This window comes from Coptis chinensis, chromosome 2 (assembly GCF_015680905.1).
Source record: "Coptis chinensis isolate HL-2020 chromosome 2, ASM1568090v1, whole genome shotgun sequence".
Classification (NCBI taxonomy): Eukaryota; Viridiplantae; Streptophyta; class Magnoliopsida; order Ranunculales; family Ranunculaceae; genus Coptis; species Coptis chinensis.
The window spans coordinates 65,983,307-66,001,597 of NC_141457.1; the positions used below are offsets into that span (position 1 = coordinate 65,983,307).

At 37.3% G+C, this 18,291-nt stretch overlaps 1 non-coding gene across 1 annotated transcript; it reads right to left on the reverse strand.

Moving 5' to 3' along the window:
- Positions 1 to 1,436: 1,436 nt before the first annotated feature.
- LOC147517232 (small nucleolar RNA R71) lies at positions 1,437 to 1,543 on the reverse strand. The gene has a single exon (XR_015214557.1). It is a non-coding gene; the product is annotated as a small nucleolar RNA R71 (small nucleolar RNA).
- Between the last annotated feature and the right edge of the window lie 16,748 nt (positions 1,544 to 18,291).

An 18,291-nucleotide genomic window follows, 5' to 3' on the forward strand; every position in this document is an offset into this window, starting at 1 on the left:
GTTAGTTGATTCTCCATGAGAATGGGTTGAACTTTCTCACATGCTAATTATTAGTTGGTAGAGATTGCCATGAATAATTAGGGATCAATTACTTAATCTTTATTTGTTAGGATTACAATAATCTACGCTAGCATATTAGGAATTTATCTAAGTGGAATAAAATCCCCCTAATCCCTTCTCCATATTCACATCTTAGTATTAAATTGTCGTTAGTATAATCTAGTTATCATAATTACAGTCATCGTATTAGTATAATTAAATCCATTACTCTCATTACGTTTTGTTAGAATCGTTTAAACCTTAGAAACTTACGTCTAAACAACTAGGAGTGGAACGAATTCTCTACTCCACATATTTCACGATAACCGAGAGTAGAAATCTTTGATCATAATAGAAAAAAGCTTTAGTTTTACTTATTCATAGCATAAATAGTTAAAAGTAGGTAAGACTATTGTTTTACAATTTATCAAATGGCGCTACTGCCATCTTAATTTTGTTTAGATTCGTTTTCTTTAGTATTTTCGTCCCTACCAAAACCACATTAAACCCACCCACCCTTGTTTGGTTCAGGAATAATTTTTTTTTGAAATTCTGCATTGAGCACGCCCGCGCCGTAGGTATGCTATTTCGGGAGCGTGCACGCCCTAAAAACACTGGACATCGGTTCAGGCAAGAGCACGCCCGTGCCCTTCTACGCCTGTTTCCAAGCACGCCCACGCCCATTTATGAAGTAGCCCGATTTTTCACAGGTTAGTTTCCAATTCTCTTCATTCAAGTTATTCCATGTTTCCAGCTTCTTGAATACACTGCGATTGCGTATACAAGACGCTATTCAAACGCATAGCAAGGAGACATTCAAGTACTCTTTCTTCCACTCCTGACCTCTTCTGTTAGAGGAGTTTTTAATTCTAGCATATCAGGGTTGTTTGACTGTTATTAGTGGTTTGTTTCTTATTGGCCTTAGCCTTGTATGAGATTAAGGTTCGGTACTAGTAAACCATCTTCTGTTATTTATCGCAAACGTCAACTCACACGCCTATCTAGAATACCACACACTACACCTGCAATAATGGCTGACGAAATAGAGACCTTCTCTGACTTTTATAAGGCCCTTAACGATAGCCCTAAATCTTGCATCGTTCTTGCAGACCTAGTGGGGGGTTTTCGAATCCCCCCGAATATATTTAATTTGTTACCAGTTTTCATGGGTTAGACCATGAGAAGCCTTATCAGCATATGCGTAGGATAGAACAAATTCTTACCACATTTCATCATCCTATCGTAGGTTCGGAACAAATTAAATTGAGGGTGTTTTCTTTCACCCTAGCCGATAAGGTGGCATCTTAGTTAACTGCCCAAGCGCCTAATTCTGTTGACTCATGGGCCAAACTTGTTCAATTACTCATGGAACAATTTACCCACCATTGAAGACAGATGAACTGATATATAAAATTTATTTCTTCCGCCAGAACCCTCATGAATCCTTTTCAGAGGCCTGGAATCGTTTCACTGATCTTCTCATCGAGTGTCCACATCATAACCTTGCGAAAGATATGCTAGTTCGTGCCTTTTTCAAAGGGCTTTTACATCACCATAAGGAGGTTCTTAATATAATTAATGGGGGTAGTTTCCTTAGTAAAAGAGCCTCAAAGGCTTATAAGTTTTTGGAGGATCAATCTAAGTGTAATAATAACTGGGGGAGGGGGGTAATGACATCCCCCGCTCCACTAATTCTTCTTCCACAGTTAAGGCTTCCAGTATGTTTAAGGTTAAATCTAATCCTGAGCTTAAAACTTTAATCGAATCTCTCACTAAAAAGGTAGAAGCTATTTCTGTCTAACAAAAGCCTACTCCTGTCATTAATGTTAACTCTATTCCTTATAATTTCCGTTTGAGTCCTGAGGATCCCTACTCCTTTTGTCTTTTAGTCTATGAACAACCATCCGCACAAGCGAACAATGTTTGTTCCATTAATAGCAAACCTAACGCACCTTGGAGACAACATCCCAACTTCAGTTGGAGAAATAATCAACAAGTTACACCTCCAGGGTTTAATAATCAAAATGTTAGGCCAGCAAATAACTACAACCAAGCTCCACCAAGACAAGGACAAGGACAAGGTAATTATAATAATTATAATGCTAATAGAGGTATCGTTCCGGTTAATAATAACTATCGTAACCCACCGGTTAATAATTAACGTGAGATAGCTCCAGTCACACCACCTGTGGCCATTACACCTTCACAATCGGATCGTTTCGAAGCCTACATGCAGGCTAACCAACATATTTTACAATCCATTAATCATTCTAACCAACAACTTTTACAATCCATTAATCATTCCGTCCAGCAGTTAGCCCAAAGAGAAAGCCCAACTAAAAGGTGTGTTTCCAGGTCAAGCCATACCTAATCCTAAAATGACAAACACAGCCTTCGAAGTAACTGGTAATCCTAGTAATGAACATATAAACGTAGGTGAGTTAAATGCCATCACCACTCTCCGCTCTGGCAAGGTGGTTGATAACGTCGTAATGATGCCAGTTGTTACCCCACCAATGGTCATTTCACCTGATAATTTACTAGATACCGATGTAGTACCTAACGATCCAACTCCTGTAGAGGTACCAGTTAAACCTCAACCCAAGAGGAAAGTGGCTAAGGTTAAAACTTCTAATGACACATATGCTAAATATAGAGAGAACCCACCATTTCCCCAGAGACTAGCCATGTTACACAAGGATACAAACTTTGATGAGATTAGGGAGGTTTTTAAAAATCTAACGATAAACCTACATTTTCTTGACGCTATTAAAAAGTTACTACAACATGCTAAGTTTCTAAAAGAGTTGTGCACTACTAGGCAAAATACCAATATACCAAAAGACACTTTTTTAACTGAACAGTTCCTAACTCTATCTGAACATAATGGAATCGTTAAGTACAAGGACCATGGTCGTCCTACTATACAATGCACCTTGGGGGATACCCACACGACGATTGCGTTATTAGACCTAGGGGCGAGTGTTAACTTACTCCCATATTATCTATATAAACAAATAGGTCTACAAGAGATGCAACCTACTAAAATGACATTGCAATTAGCTGATCGGTCTATTAAGTATCCTAAGGGTGTTGTTGAAAATGTGATGGTTAAGGTTCAAGATTTTTACTACCCAGCAGACTTCGTTATCCTAGACACAGAAGTCGCTAATGACTCTGTTCTTATCATTTTAGGTCGTCCCTTCTTGGCTTCTGCCAAAGCACTCATAAACTGCCGCGATGGTTCGATGTCCATGTCCTTTGGCCATCTTTTTGTTTTCAAAATGATGAAATAGTTACCCGATTCATCTATAGATGGGGAAGTTAGCATGATCGAGAGCTTAGCCCGAGATTATTTCGACAATACGTTTCCAGAAAATCAGATGCACTAATTCCTTTCCTTCGGTAGTTCTGACTTCCACAATGACTCCTACTTAGAGGAAGTCAACGCCTTTTTCAAGTCTACTCCTATCTTAGATCCTTCTGTAGCTCCTTCTTCCGAGTTTGAAGATCTCTTACCTAAACAAGTCTTCCATACTCAAGCCAAGGACCCTCCGGAATCCTTTTTACCCATTCTTTCTACCCCTGTGCTTAAGCCTCTTCCTGCTGAGTTGAAATATATCCAGCCTGATCTAGATGGTAGTCATCTGGTGATCATATCTTCTCAGTTATATGCTGATAAAGAGGCACGTTTGATTAGGGAACATCATTCCGCATTCAGTTGGTCCCTGGATGACATTAAGGGGATTGACCCTGGTGTATGTGCGCATCACATACATTTGAAGGATAATGCAAAAACTTCACGCAAACCTCAGCGTCGCTTGAACCCTGCCATGAAAGAGGTGGTCAGGGAAGAAGTCATACGGTTACTCGATGCAGGTATCATATATCCCATTTCCGATAGTGAATGAGTTAGTCATATTCACGTAGTCCCTAAGAAATCGGGGGTTACTGTTGTTCGTAATGCTGCAGGTGAATATGTTTCCTCTCGTGTTCCTATGAAATGGAGGATCTGTATTGATTACAGACACTTAAATGCCATGACACGAAAGGATCACTTTCCTTTACCTTTTATAGATCAGATGCTCGAACGTCTAGCTGGTCATGCTTATTATTGTTTTTTAGATGGCTATTCTGGCTATTTTCAAATCATTATCGATCCTGATGACCAAGACAAGACTACCTTCACATGTCCTTTTGGAACATATGCTTACAAACGGATACCTTTTGGTCTCTATAATGCTCCTAGTACCTTCCAGCGGTGTATGCTTCATATCTTTAGTGACATGGTGGAGCGCTTTATGGAAGTTTTCATGGATGATTTTTCTATCTATGGAGACTATTTTAATGAATGCCTGTCTAACCTTTCCCAGGTGTTGACACAAAGTGAGAAGAAAATTAGGGTTTTAAATTGGGAGAAATGTCATTTTATGGTAAAGAAAGGAATAATGCTAGGTCATATTATATCTAGTGACAGCATAGAAGTAGATAAGGCTAAATTGGATAAGATAGCATCTTTACCTATACCATAGACTGTCCGTGACATTAGATCCTTTTTAGGCCATGCAGGTTTTTATAGACGTTTTATCAAGGATTTTTCAAAATTAGCTAGGCCTTTAACTAATCTACTTTTGAAAGATGTCATATTTGATTTTAATTATGACTGCAAACAGGCTTTTGAAACTTTAAAAGCTGCTCTAACATCCACACCGATTATACAGCCTCCCGATTGGTCTAAACCTTTCGAGCTTATGTGTGACGCTAGCGATTATGTTGTTGGTGCTGTGTTAGGCCAAAAACTAGGTGATAAATCCACCGTGATTTATTATGCTAGTAAAACTTTAAATGATGCTCAATGCAATTACATTACTACTGAAAAGGAATTTTTAGCTGTGGTTTAGGCTTTAGATAAGTTCCTCCCTTATTTGGTTGGTTCTAAAACCTTAGTCTACACGGACCATGCAACTCTTAGGTACCTTCTCACCAGGAAGGATGCTAAACAGAGATTGATCCGATAGATTCTTCTCCTGCAAGAGTTTACCCTAGAAATTAAAGATAAATAAGGGGTAGAAAATGTAGTTGCCAATCACTTATCTAGACTTACCAATGACAGTGATAGTGATTCTGAGTCCATACCTGATTTATTTCTTGATGAGCATCTTTATTTTATTTTTTCTGCACCATAGTATGCCGACATTGTGAATTATTTAACTTCTGATATTATTTCTGGTGTTTGTTCAAGAAATGAACATAAGAAGTTTTTTGCCAGAGTTAAGCTATACTACTGGGACGAGTCCTACCTTTTTAAGTATTGTGCAGATCAGATTATTCGTCGTTGTATTCCCCAGTGGGAATATAATGAGGTTTTATCCTTCTGCCATGACAAAGAGTGTGGTGGCCATTTTAGTGGTATGAAAACGGCTGCTAAAGTTCTTCAATGTGGTTTTTATTGGCCTACCTTTTTTAAAGATGTCAAGTTCATTGCAAGATGTGTGTTCGTTGCCAACAACTTGGGCGTATTACTAAATGTAATATAATGCCTTTAAATTCCATTTTGGTGGTGGAAATTTTTGATGTCTAGGGCATTGATTTCATGGGTCCTTTTCATGTTTCCCATGGTTTTATTTATATTCTTGTTGCCATAGACTACGTTTTCAAATGGATAGAGGTCATGGCTTGCCGTAGCAATGACCATAAGACATTTGTGTTTTTTGTTAAAAAATATATTTTCTATCGTTTTAGGATTCCTAAAGCCATCATCACTGATAGTGGAACGCATATTTGCAATAGAGTTGTTGGTTCTTTAGTTAAAAAGTACGGAGTTACCCATAAGGTGACAACTCCCTATCACCCACAAACTAGTGGCCAAGTAGAAGTTTCTAATAGGGAAATAAATAAAATATTAGAAACAACAGTAAATCCTGATTGGAAAGATTGGTCTAAGCGTCTTACTGATTCCTTATGGGCATATCAGACTACTTTTAAAACTCCTATTGGTATGTCTCCCTTTAGACTTATGTTTGGAAAACCTTATCACTTGCCCCTTGAATTAGAGCACCGTGCTATGTGGGCTATAAAAAGCCTTAACTTCAATTATGATGAGGCAGGTGTCAGGCGCAAATTGCAATTAAATGAGCTTGAAGAAATCTCGCACAAAATTATAAAGCTAACATGAAACGTGTTCATGATAAACAAATTTTGTATAAAGATTTTGTAGTTGGTCAAAAGGTCTTGCTTTACAACTCCCGTTTGCGCATTTTCCCTAGAAAATTAAAAACCCGTTGGTCTGGTCCTTTTCTGGTAACTGAAGTCACCCCTTACGGGGCAATCACCTTGGTAAATCCCAAAGATAATAGTACCTTTCAAGTTAATGGCCAACGTTTGAAATATTTTCACGAGTTAATGTCATCACAGGTGGAGGATGCCCTTTTACAGGACCCTGTCTATGAGGACTGACCTTTGATGTTTGGTGTACTTCATTTTGAGTACGCCATTTAGGTAACCGAGCCCTCCCTTTGGAGTGTGTGGCTATAAGTACCGAATCCTAAGTCCACGTTTAACATAATTCACGTTTTCCACTCTTGCATGTTTTCTCGGTTTTTCAGTCATGTTTCTCTATGGTATGAATTATGTCTTTATTGCTTTATTGTTTTCCTTTATATTAAACCTTATTCATAAAAAGTAAAAAATATTAAGAAATAAAAATAGTAATCTAGCAAGTCTTGGAAATCTGACTTTAAAAGACCCACGTTTTTAAAACAAATATTCTAAACTATGTTTGTAAAAATTTGTTTGGGGGTGGGGTGTTAGTATTTTCATTCTTGATCACTCAACTTCCTATTCTTGTTGTTTATGTCATTTAGTCGTATTTTGATTCGGGTTGACACTATCTATGAATTTAGATTCCTTTTGCTTACATAACTTATGTCATGCACGCACTTTGAAGCATTTCCATTTTCTTATATGTTAACCACAGTTAGATTTGAGTTTTTTTTTTTTTATAAATCATTGGATTGTACTCTCTTTGCTGATTGTTTTCATAGCTCATTCGCAAAAATCAGACTGTTAACGAATCGGGTATTTTAGTTTTAAGTTTACAAGGCATAGGACGGAATGGGTATTTTGGATTTTGTTTTAGGCTTGGGCCCAAAAGGTTTACCCTACGTATGCATGTGTTTCGCATGTGATCTTCCAAAAACCACTACCCACTCTATATTTTTTATTGTTTACACTCTTCCCTACCTTACTTCACCCCAAATTTGAAATACAAACCTCAATGGCTACTCAAAACCGAAAAATTCTTCCGGAACAAGCTTTTACTTTCAACTAATTTTCACCCTTTTACAGTAACGAGATGATTAGTAGAAAGTGGCAAAAGTTGTGGTATTTGACGAATGATTTTTATCATACTGATTTGGTGTTGAATTTTTATAAGAAAAGAGAGATTGAGGGTCGGAAGATTTTTTTGAAAGTGAATGGTAGGAAGAGGGAATTGAATGCAGCTGTGTTGTCTAGGATTCTTGGCATTGAGACAAGACACCTCGTACTTACATTGCAAGAATCTCAGTTTGGAGGAATCAAGGCTTTGATGAGAGAGACTGTATTGGAAGGGCAGTACAATATGAAATCGCATTGTGTTCGACAATCGTCTCTAAGAACCAACCAGCTGGCTGTAGCTCAGTAGGTTGGTCAAAATGTCATTTGCACCACGAAAGTCAGTGACATCAATTCGAACTGTCTGCACGTTCTTTGGGTCTTGCAGGAGAAGAGGTATGTTTTTTGCATCCTCGACTTTTTGATAGCTGAGATTAGATGCGTTGGTACAAATAATGCACCCTTCTCTACATTGATTACAAAGATTATGATGCATTGGGGCTGTGTTCCGAAGACTGATAGGATTAACTTGAAGGAACATGCAAATCCACGAATTTATAAGGATTGTATTCAGAGGAGGTGGAAGTTGCTTGAGGATAAGGGTGTTGAGACGGAATCGGATGAGGAAGATGAGGACGAGACGTCGTGTTTTGATGCCAGAGTTTGGGAAAAGGCTACTACAGATGAAGCCTGTGCCTCCTTACTGCATCATGGCATGCGTTCTCTTAATACCATTTGTGAGGATCTTCGGACTCGGCAGGTTACCATTTATGAGAATTTTAAGAAGATCAGTGATAGTCACCGGGATCTCCAGGCTAACATGGAGACTCTCGTCCAGCGTGAGGATGAGCATTGGGAAGCCATGAATGCATTTATGGAGCAACAATGCAGATTCCAAGTATAAGTTCTATGACGTTTGCCACCTCATGAGGGTTCTTCTTCTGATGACTCTGTGAGGCATGAGCGTCGTCGACGGATGACTCTGGCCCATCCTCATCTCGTGGCTAGTTTTATTTTGTATTATTGTTGTGGTAAGACCTTTTCCCTATTGTTAGTAGATTTTGTTTCCGAATTGTTTAGTTAAGTAGTTAGTATTTGAATTCTGTATTTGTTATTTTTAAATTTGAAGTTGTTTTAAATTCCGGCATATGCGATGTTGTGTATCATGAATCCCACCCTTCCAACTTGTTTGGGGGTGGATTTATTTATTTAGCAATGCCTCTAATTATATCCACGTATTTTTGTCGAAATATTATTGCCTGCTTGATAATGATCGATTTATGTGAGTATGCTGCTAAATTGGTGTCGCTAGAATTAGCTAGTGTTGTTTGGTGCAACCTTAAGGACTCGTAATTAGATGATTGCTATTTTAATTCCAACCAAAAAGCTACTGGTTTTGTTTTGGAGTATGCCTCTTGTCTGTTTCTATTTTGGATTTAGAAATGTCTTTTTCCATCATGTTGCCTTGACTAGTTGGGAAACTTGTGGAACTTAGAAACTTGTCCTCTATAAATACAGGGTTCACTCTCAACTTAACTTTGCACCTCTCACTTTACCTTTGATTTTCACTTCATAGCACTTCACATACACGGAGCGCGCATGCCCCTTGTTTTGCCTATACTCAGAGCGCGCCAGCCCCAAAAACACTGGACCTCTCGTCAAGCAAGAGTGCGCACACGCCCTCACACATGCAATCTTGAGCGCACCCGCGCCTTAACCTCCGCAGCCACTTCCAGTTCTGATTTTTTTGTGGGTTCTTCCAAGGTTGCTTCCAACAGTTCTAGAGTGTGTTTGTGTGATATGAAGTCTCCTCAGATCATACCGGAGCAGTCTTTCAAAGATTTTCTTGGGAGCGAGACCTATGGAGGATGGTTCCGCGAAAAGATCGTGCAGTCAGATGGCAGAATATACTGGTAAGTCCTATTGACTCATATTCACCTAAACTTACTGAATATTTCTATAATAATTCTAAGTTCTTTTATCGACCAGATGGAGAACAAGTGTTCTCTGTCATAGTTAATGATATGACAATGGATTTCAGCAAGTTTTTGGTTGCCTTTGCTGTGAGAATGTCTATGTCTGTTCCTAAAAACTCATAGGGCTATCTGTCTGATAATGTATACCTTTATAACTATGAGTATTTTCACAAGACTTATGGGGCAGGGGTTTTTTGTGTAGAGGACCAAGGGCAATATAACATATGCCTTGGTAGCCTGTCCCTGAACGTAGGCACTACCATGTTCTTTATCATGATGAATATCTTAGGGGAGTGGTGGTTTTCTTCTGTGAGTAATGCCGCTGGTGACGTTTTCCTTGCTTTAGTTGAGGGACGTTTCTTATATGACATTCCCCAGGTTTTAGTGGCTAGTCTAGCAAGAGCTCATAGTATGAGGCATAAGTACCTTCTTATGCCTGTTTTGGTTTGCCACATCCTGCGTTTCGTTTTTCCTGATTTCTGTACCCGCTACACAGATTGGGTTGGGGTTGAAATTATGAGACCCACCAATTGTGTTGTTCATTCGTTTCGTGTTATAACTTGTGTCACACCCCGAATTTTGAAAGAATTCGGAAAAACAATATTTGTTCCCGACTCTTCGATTTTCGAGGTGTGATGCACTCTCCACTCCCAAAAACCCATAATCAGTTTAAATACGCGAATAATTAAAAACCAATAAAAATTTCAAATTAAATAAAAGTCCTCTTCATTACAAAAATTCACAAATAAGATTAAGTTACAAATCTCCTTTCAATAACTCTTTAATTAAAATTACAAATGAAAATACAAAAGCATTGTCTTAACTGAAAATCAATTTCACCTTAAGGGAAAACAAAACATATCCTGAAATGCGACACTAACGCAAACCACAAGCAACAACCAACCTTCTTCAACACTTATCATGTCAAGACTTATCAACTATGTTCATTTAATGAACACACCCGATAAGAAAACATGCAAATCGGGTCAGCATTATAAACAATGCTGGTGTGAGTAGCCCTAAAATACAACATATACTTATACATATATTTACACAATAAATAAGGCAGTTAGTTCCCCCACCGAGGCGCCTTAACCTCCAACAAATAATACAGCATCCTTAAGTACCATAATTAAGGCAGGTAGTTCCTTCACTAAGGCGCCTTAGCTTCCCAACAATAATACAAAGGCATTTAGTTCCTCCACTGAGGCGCCTTAGGTTCTAACTAAACTACTAACTAGCCAAGCATATTCTATACTTACCATATTTCATGCTCAATTACAGAGTGGGTCGTCTCTGCACAAGTAATTAGGTTGACCCACCCTTCTACAAAACCATATACAATCATATATTTAAAGATATATCATTAACCAACATATTGCCATAATTATATTATTTAAGGCTTTCTTTGCGTGTCCCTAAACTCACATCGTATCTATGTCTTACCTAGTTTCCCTGGCTACCATAATCGCTACCCAACGCTGAACATGTACATCCACATGCCTCCCCTGACATACTGGACCACTCCGTGCGTAACTACCCTAAGCGGGATATCGTATACTGGGTAACCCTCACACGGAAGCCATTATGTGAGTAATGCCACTATTCGGCATAAAAATAATGCGCGTCTCGTTATAAAGTTTGCGAACGAGATAATCAAGCTACTATTCGGCTACGCCAGAAGGACCATTCAGATTCACTGAAATGCCAGAATGGCCAATCAAATTGCACACGCCCTACACAGGGCTAACCACATGAGTTGTGGTAGCTAAGTTCTAGGATTTTCGTTACGTAATTTATTCAGGTGTCATACATTTATATCTCATAACCATTTCACTCTATCACGTGCCAAATAAATTATTGCCCTAAGCCACCATATTTGGAAAATCTCAATAATAATTCTTGTTCTATCTCATGCCTGTATACTTAATTGTACTGAAGCTCAACGTTTCTCATTATAATAAAAATCCACATTATCACGTGCCAATAAAAATCCAAGCATCTCTATATCAAATCTCAAAACTTATTATTTCACGTGCCAATCATATATTGCACTACACCATATGGAATATATCAATCCTTCATAAATACTACAATTCATTTACGTAGCAACTCATAATAGTAATCAATCATGTAATGTATTCGTTCAATATAGTTATGTGAACTCAATTCACCATCAAAGACACGTATTATTTCCATTTGTGCGCAATATAAATAGTATATAAATAATCAAAATATATGTCCATTCTACCACATAACGTCACAATAGCTCCAAATGTACCGCATAACATTTTTATAGCGGTTTAGGAATATTATGTCTCCTAACATTTCAATCTCGTCACGTGTCAAAAATACACAACATCGACGTCAAATCTTTCTTAGATAATGACTAACCAATTATGCAGGCTTCCGCACCATTTTAGCTTTTGATTTGTTCATACAATTTAATATATAAAAACGTAGCACAATTAAACAGTCAACAGTCCACAATCAAAACCCAAAACCAAAACTCAAAAGTCTACATATTTAAAGACCCCATTTGGATCTATATTGTCTTATGGACTGGCCCCAAACAATATTAGAAATTGGCCCCAAACAATTAAGTGATTCGGCCCAAAGAAAATAAAATAGAACGGCCCAAAATAACTAATGTGGTTTGGCCCAAAACAAACTAACCAAATTGGCCCAAGGAAACTAATCTAATCTGGCCCAAAACAAAAGGTTAATTTCGGCCTAACGCTAACAAAATAGAACTGGCCCAAAGGAAAACCAACTAAGGCCCAACTAACACAACTAAAGGCTTTGGCCCAAAGCCCAAAGCCCAAGCAAACCAACAAGTTGGCCTTCCTCACTTCTTCTTCCTCAACAGCAACCTCCACTGCGAATTCCGGCCACCAGCAACCACCACTCGTCAACCACCCTCATCCCAGCGGTTTTAACCACATGAAAAACCCCCATCTACCGATACCATCATAACTCGATTTCCCTTACCTTCAAACTCAACTCCCAACCGCCATTAATGCACCTCCGGAGCTTCAGTAGCACCATTAACAGCCCACACACACACCCTACACTACCCCATCACCAACAATCCCTTCCAATACTCAACCAAAACTTTAGGATATACTCAAACCCAAAAACCCTCACTGCTCACCAATGGCGTTCGACGCCATTAACGCCTCCCTCAACCTTCACAGCACCAATTCTCTATACACAACAACCCAACTGTCAAACTCTTAACCCCCAACATCAACCAACAGATAATACCAAAATAAAAGTTCCAACAGTATACAGAGACGATTTCTCTGTTCTCTGGGCTTGCACCACCATTACCGAACTCTTCCGAGTTCCAACAGTCTAATAATATAACTGATTTTACCAATAAAAAGCAGAACAATCACGAACGAGGAAGAGCAGGAAAAATAACAGAAACATTGTACTCCCGTAAAATTGTTATCTCAGTATAGACTGTATAGGCTATAGACGAGAAAAGGAAAAAAAGAAAAAAACTAAACTACTCACATTAACTAAAAGCTCCACGAATCCCTCAGAGTCCGAATCGTCGTGCTCCAACTCTCTAGAAATTGAGCCGCCTCCATTTTATTTTATTTTAATCCATAAAAACCTATTCTCTTGAAAAAATATGAATATATACTTGGGTTTGAAACCTAAGCCAACACAGACTCGGGACAAGAAAGTAGGCCCACGTATCCCAAATCCAATCCAACCAATTTTAAATAAATAAATTAATTAATTAATTAATAAATATATATTTTTTTTTAAATACGGGCGTTACAACTTGGCCGGGATGGAAGGTACAACCTCCTTGGGTTGCTCCTTACACCCCATCAGATCGAGTAATGCTTGACAGGTTAGCACGGGTTGATAATACATGGAGAAAAGTTTGGCATGTTATCATGGCATGGCAGGACGCAAAAGAACCTCGCTTCTATATAGATGAGGAGGAAAACGATTAAATGTTGGATATAAGGTAAGTTTTACTTTTTGTTCATGTCTGCTTATGTCCCAAGCAATTTAATTCTTGTTATCCCCATAACAGATGGAACTCATATAGAGTTGCGTCTGTTTTTATTTATATATATTAGTATGTTCTAAATTTGTTTTGCAGGTGTTCTTCAATTTTCATGCATTTCCATGGTATTTTCTACCTTTCTTATTTTAATACTTTGAAGACAAAGCATGTTCTTATTTGGGGGTGGCATAAAAAAACGCGTAATTTAAGGCACCTATTAGGATAATACATGTATAATATGCACTTGTTTTCTAGTAAAAAAAAAATCAAAAATTCAAAAATATAAATGAAAAGTTTATGTTATACACTTAGGAATACTTGTATTGTTTCTTTTTCTATGATGATAATTGTCTAGAAGTTTCACGTTAGCTTTTAAATTAGAATAGTTTTTAGAAATTTAGGTTAATATGTAGGTAATAATCATTGCATCTTTTCATAAATATATTGCATGAGCATTTATGTTTGTATTGGCAGTAAGTTTCTGAAATCTAGGCTAGAGTACTTATTCTACAAATCCTATGAGAATATAGCCTAAAGCCTTATATGAGTGAAATATTTGAGAAATGACACAATGGAGAAGTAAATTCCGAATAGAGAAATCACACGTCCACTTGCTTGATCACTATACCATATCCTAAGCGAGAATTTAGGCCTTTTTTGGATCGATATAGCCAAAAATTCAAACATATATGAAATTATTTTCCGCTAATCGCCCCTCTGAGCCTTTCTTTAGCCTTTCATAAACCACAAATCCTTTACCCTTTTACAAAAACAAAACAAAATAAAAATCAGCCTACCCATTTTTGAATGAGCCTGAGAATAGAGATGAAATGAAGAAAAGAAAAGAGAAAGACCTATGGAAAACCAAGAACTTGTTAGTTGCTTCAAATAAGAAAAGAAAAAATAAATAAACAAAATAAAAGTTACAACTCCAAAAACATAATCAAAGGAGTCAAAAGCCAAAAGAAAAAGGAAAAAAAAAAGGCTAAGGATGGAAACAAAGTGTAGAAGCAAAGTAAGAACAAGATTTTCTCTAGTTACATAATATAAAGACTCTATTATCTCAGACTTGTCCTTTTTGAATATCCATTTTCTTCATTCTTAAACCATCACCTAATCCCCGCAACACCTAATAAAGACCTCTAACTCAATTAAGAATAGGTTAGTGTGATAGTAAGTGGCAAATGTGTTTGCACTATAAGAATACTGAGTATTAGCCACGGCCATTAACCGTGGCGAAAGACCTTCTGCCACGGTCATAAGCTGTTGCATGACCGTGGCCAATGCGCCTGTGGCTAATCTTTTTCCATGGTTTTTAGCCATGGTCAAAGCTTATTTTTTGCCCACAGTTCTAAACCGTTCCAAGGGCCATGGCAAATGACTCTTTTGCCATAGCTAGAAACCGTGGCTAATGCTGATATGAACCATGGGGTTTGCTTTAAGTGTATTGGATGTATTGTTTGGCCATGGTTGAAGGCCGTGGCAAATGCTTTCAATTGTTTTAAAAAAAAATGTTCCAGCACCTTTATATCACACCTGCAGCTTTCAATTGTTTAAAAAAAAATTGTTCCAGCACCTTTATATCACACCTGCAGTTCATATCATACAAAGATCTACCATTTCAATAAAACCCCCCAGAATCATAATTCTCCACAATTTAAAATTTCATAAACAATACTTACCATAAATATTTTTACATCAAAGGTCCAATTAGGAATCCAAACTTACATAAAATAAGATAATATACTACTAACTACTCTTTAAGAAATTTAAAAACTATTAAAAATCCCAAAAAAAAATGAAAACATCACCATTTATAATGCCTAAACTCGGAAGACTGCATTCCTGCCATCTAAACAACGCCTCAACTATATGTCGGATCAAAGTATGCATACATAGGTTCGTTTGGTTGTACCTCATCATCATGTATCCTACCTTAGAGAGTAGGCTTTGAAGACTTAGCTACAGCCATATAAAAGCAACCATTAGAACTAAAACGACAGACCAATTGCACAGAAAAACGTGTGATATAGCAAATATCAATTGAAAGAGAAAGCACTAACCATTACGTGTTGTAAATTGTTGTACAAATTAATCCCAGCCAAACAATGCATCGTAATTAGTCGTTGACTCCAACTTCTTTGCTTCTAAGAAACTGCTCCATCTAAGAAAAGTATAAGTAGAGAAAGTACTAAAATAGTCACTAGAAAATCATCCAACTAACAAATCAATAATAAGATTTGATTTTACCTGTTTGAGAGAGTTATTATCAAGCTTTAAGCACAAGATTGGGAAGTGAACATAAAACTGAACCGGCCATTCTTTTATCTTATTCTGGGACAATATCAAAGCCTACAAGTTTTGACAAACACTGAGATGGAACCAAAGACATAAATTTTGCAAACATATTTTGCAATCAATTTTTGAAAACTCTTCATTGGCACAGAGCTTCGCCAAGCCAAGTTAGCTTGGCATAACATTCATATTTGACACCCTAGAAGAAGTAGGCTGCTAAATGCAGTGATTTCCAATGCATGGGCAACTTCTAAACAATTTGCATATCAACCAACCATTTTCGGAGATTTATAAACATCAAATTGAAAGCATTTGGAAATCCTCTAGAGAATCTATTGACTAGGTTTTCCTTCACAATAGCATTGTTTTCAGATACATGTATGGCTCGATCTTCCACGGGATGGGATAAAGTGGGTAGTTGTTGATAGGTGAAGCCACCTTACAAAAAATATAGAGATAAAAATATCTGAAAACATCAAAACATGGGGAAATAAGGAATGTTATCATATCTGTAAAATCCTTAGGTAAATGTGTTGACTACTTGTCCTTTCGGAGTAGCTCTGTTTTCAAGATATGGAAGGTATTCATAATGGAACTACTTTGCTCTTGACAGTCCATAACTTTCTCTAAGGTAACTACGTATGGAGTTTTTCTTTTCTTTTTTCTTTTATACTGGATCAGTGAAGGTGAAATTATAACATAGATAATCAAAGTACGGTGTTGTCAGAATAAATATCCTACAACAAAAAGTGAAAAAGAGAGAAATATATTTTTCTTTTTTGAAAAATACCATAGTAGAAACTACAATACAAGCGTGGAGTATTTCCCAGTGTGGCCAAATTGGATTTGGTTAGAGGGGGAAAGAACATTTTTATTTTTCATGATACTCTCACCAGGATCATACTAATATACATTGTGGTTGATCCTCAAAACGATCAGATGATGTCCCTTTTGGCTATTCCCTAATAAATTTTATTAGGAAACATGAATCAGATAGTTTCCAAAACTACAGATTATGTATACCCTATTATATCCTATTTCTGTGCTAATACTGGATTCAGCTTCCTTAGTTACTTGGAGAGAAGCACAGGAGACAAGTTCCTTTGGCAGCTCTTGAATTGAATTTCTAGAAAGATCAACCTTCAAAATGTCATCCGATTCCTATACTTCAGGTGGGACAGTGCTCAAACTTAACCCACTTAAAGATAGTTCCTGAGAGCATAAAAGTAATATTTGTTTAGACAATTTAACTATTTAATCAATCGAGTGTATTAAGCTCTCAACTAAGTACTGTTAAAGGGCTCTTTCTGGGATCAAGAGAAGGGTCAAAATCCCCTGCCATTTATTAAGTACAAATAGAAGAAGAAAAAAATGAATTTGCACATGCAAATGCAATGACATGCCTAAGCAATTAAACACAACATTCAATGACTCCGCAGAACAAAACCAAGTAGCATTCTGAATTGGTTGAGTGATCACAGCTTTCGACTATTGTGTTCATAAAATAAAGTATGTTGCAAGTGCTTTTGAAAATCATCCACTAAGAAAATAATGATAATTCTGACAGTTTGTTGCTTGCACAAATCCATCTGACTGCTAGGAATACACCAGTACCTACAAGAGAACTCAATACCCTGTAATAGAATATAAGAATGTATAACCTGGCATACAGACCCTGGTAGAGATAGACAATCTTGTTGTACTGGATATGGTCTCTTCTTTTGCAAGAGTACTGGCAACTCCAAACTCTACATAGAAAAAAAAAACTATATCAATTCATACAAAACTAAAAGCACTCAACTTTAAAAGAGGAACAACTGATACTGGAACTCACAATTGAAACCTTGTCAAATACTCAAATTAATCACAACAGTTAACTAAATAGGAATTCCAGACATCTAGAGGCTTCAAATTTTCAAGGAATCGATCAATTGCCCAAAGTTGAATATGAGATATCAAAGTCAACTACCTTCTCCAGCTGAAAGTATACATTGAAGATACTTCAAAAAGGCTAGGGTAGGTCCTAATACAAGTGAGCTAATAGTAAAATTGAATTAGATATATAACAAATTGATCCAATACAAATACTAAACCAAGCAAAATCAAGAATTGGGTCGAACCTTCTATTGAAGACGTCGTTTTCGCTGCTGAAAAACGAGATGATTTAGAGAAAGAAGATGACTTCTAGGAAAATAAATGGGGCGATAACATAAAGAGCTCAACCTGAAGAAGAAATAGGGGAGACAGAAGAGAGACGACCTTATACCCACTCTTTGTCGCCCATATCTGTGATGGAGAGAGAGATGGGAAGAAAACCGAGCGAGAGGGTTTACCCTAATGCTATTTTGATGAATATTTCGCAGTGATACATTTCATTTCATTTCGTGCTCCTTTATTTTTCAAGAGATCAACGGATACAAAAACACAGATTTACATCAACGGTTCAAAAAAAAGAAACATGATCGTGGCCAAAAACTCACCTAAACTCAAAACCACATATGTAATTGGCCACACCTCCTAAAAGCTTTAGCCACGGCTAAAGATCGTAGATACTCTGCCACAGCCATAGACCAT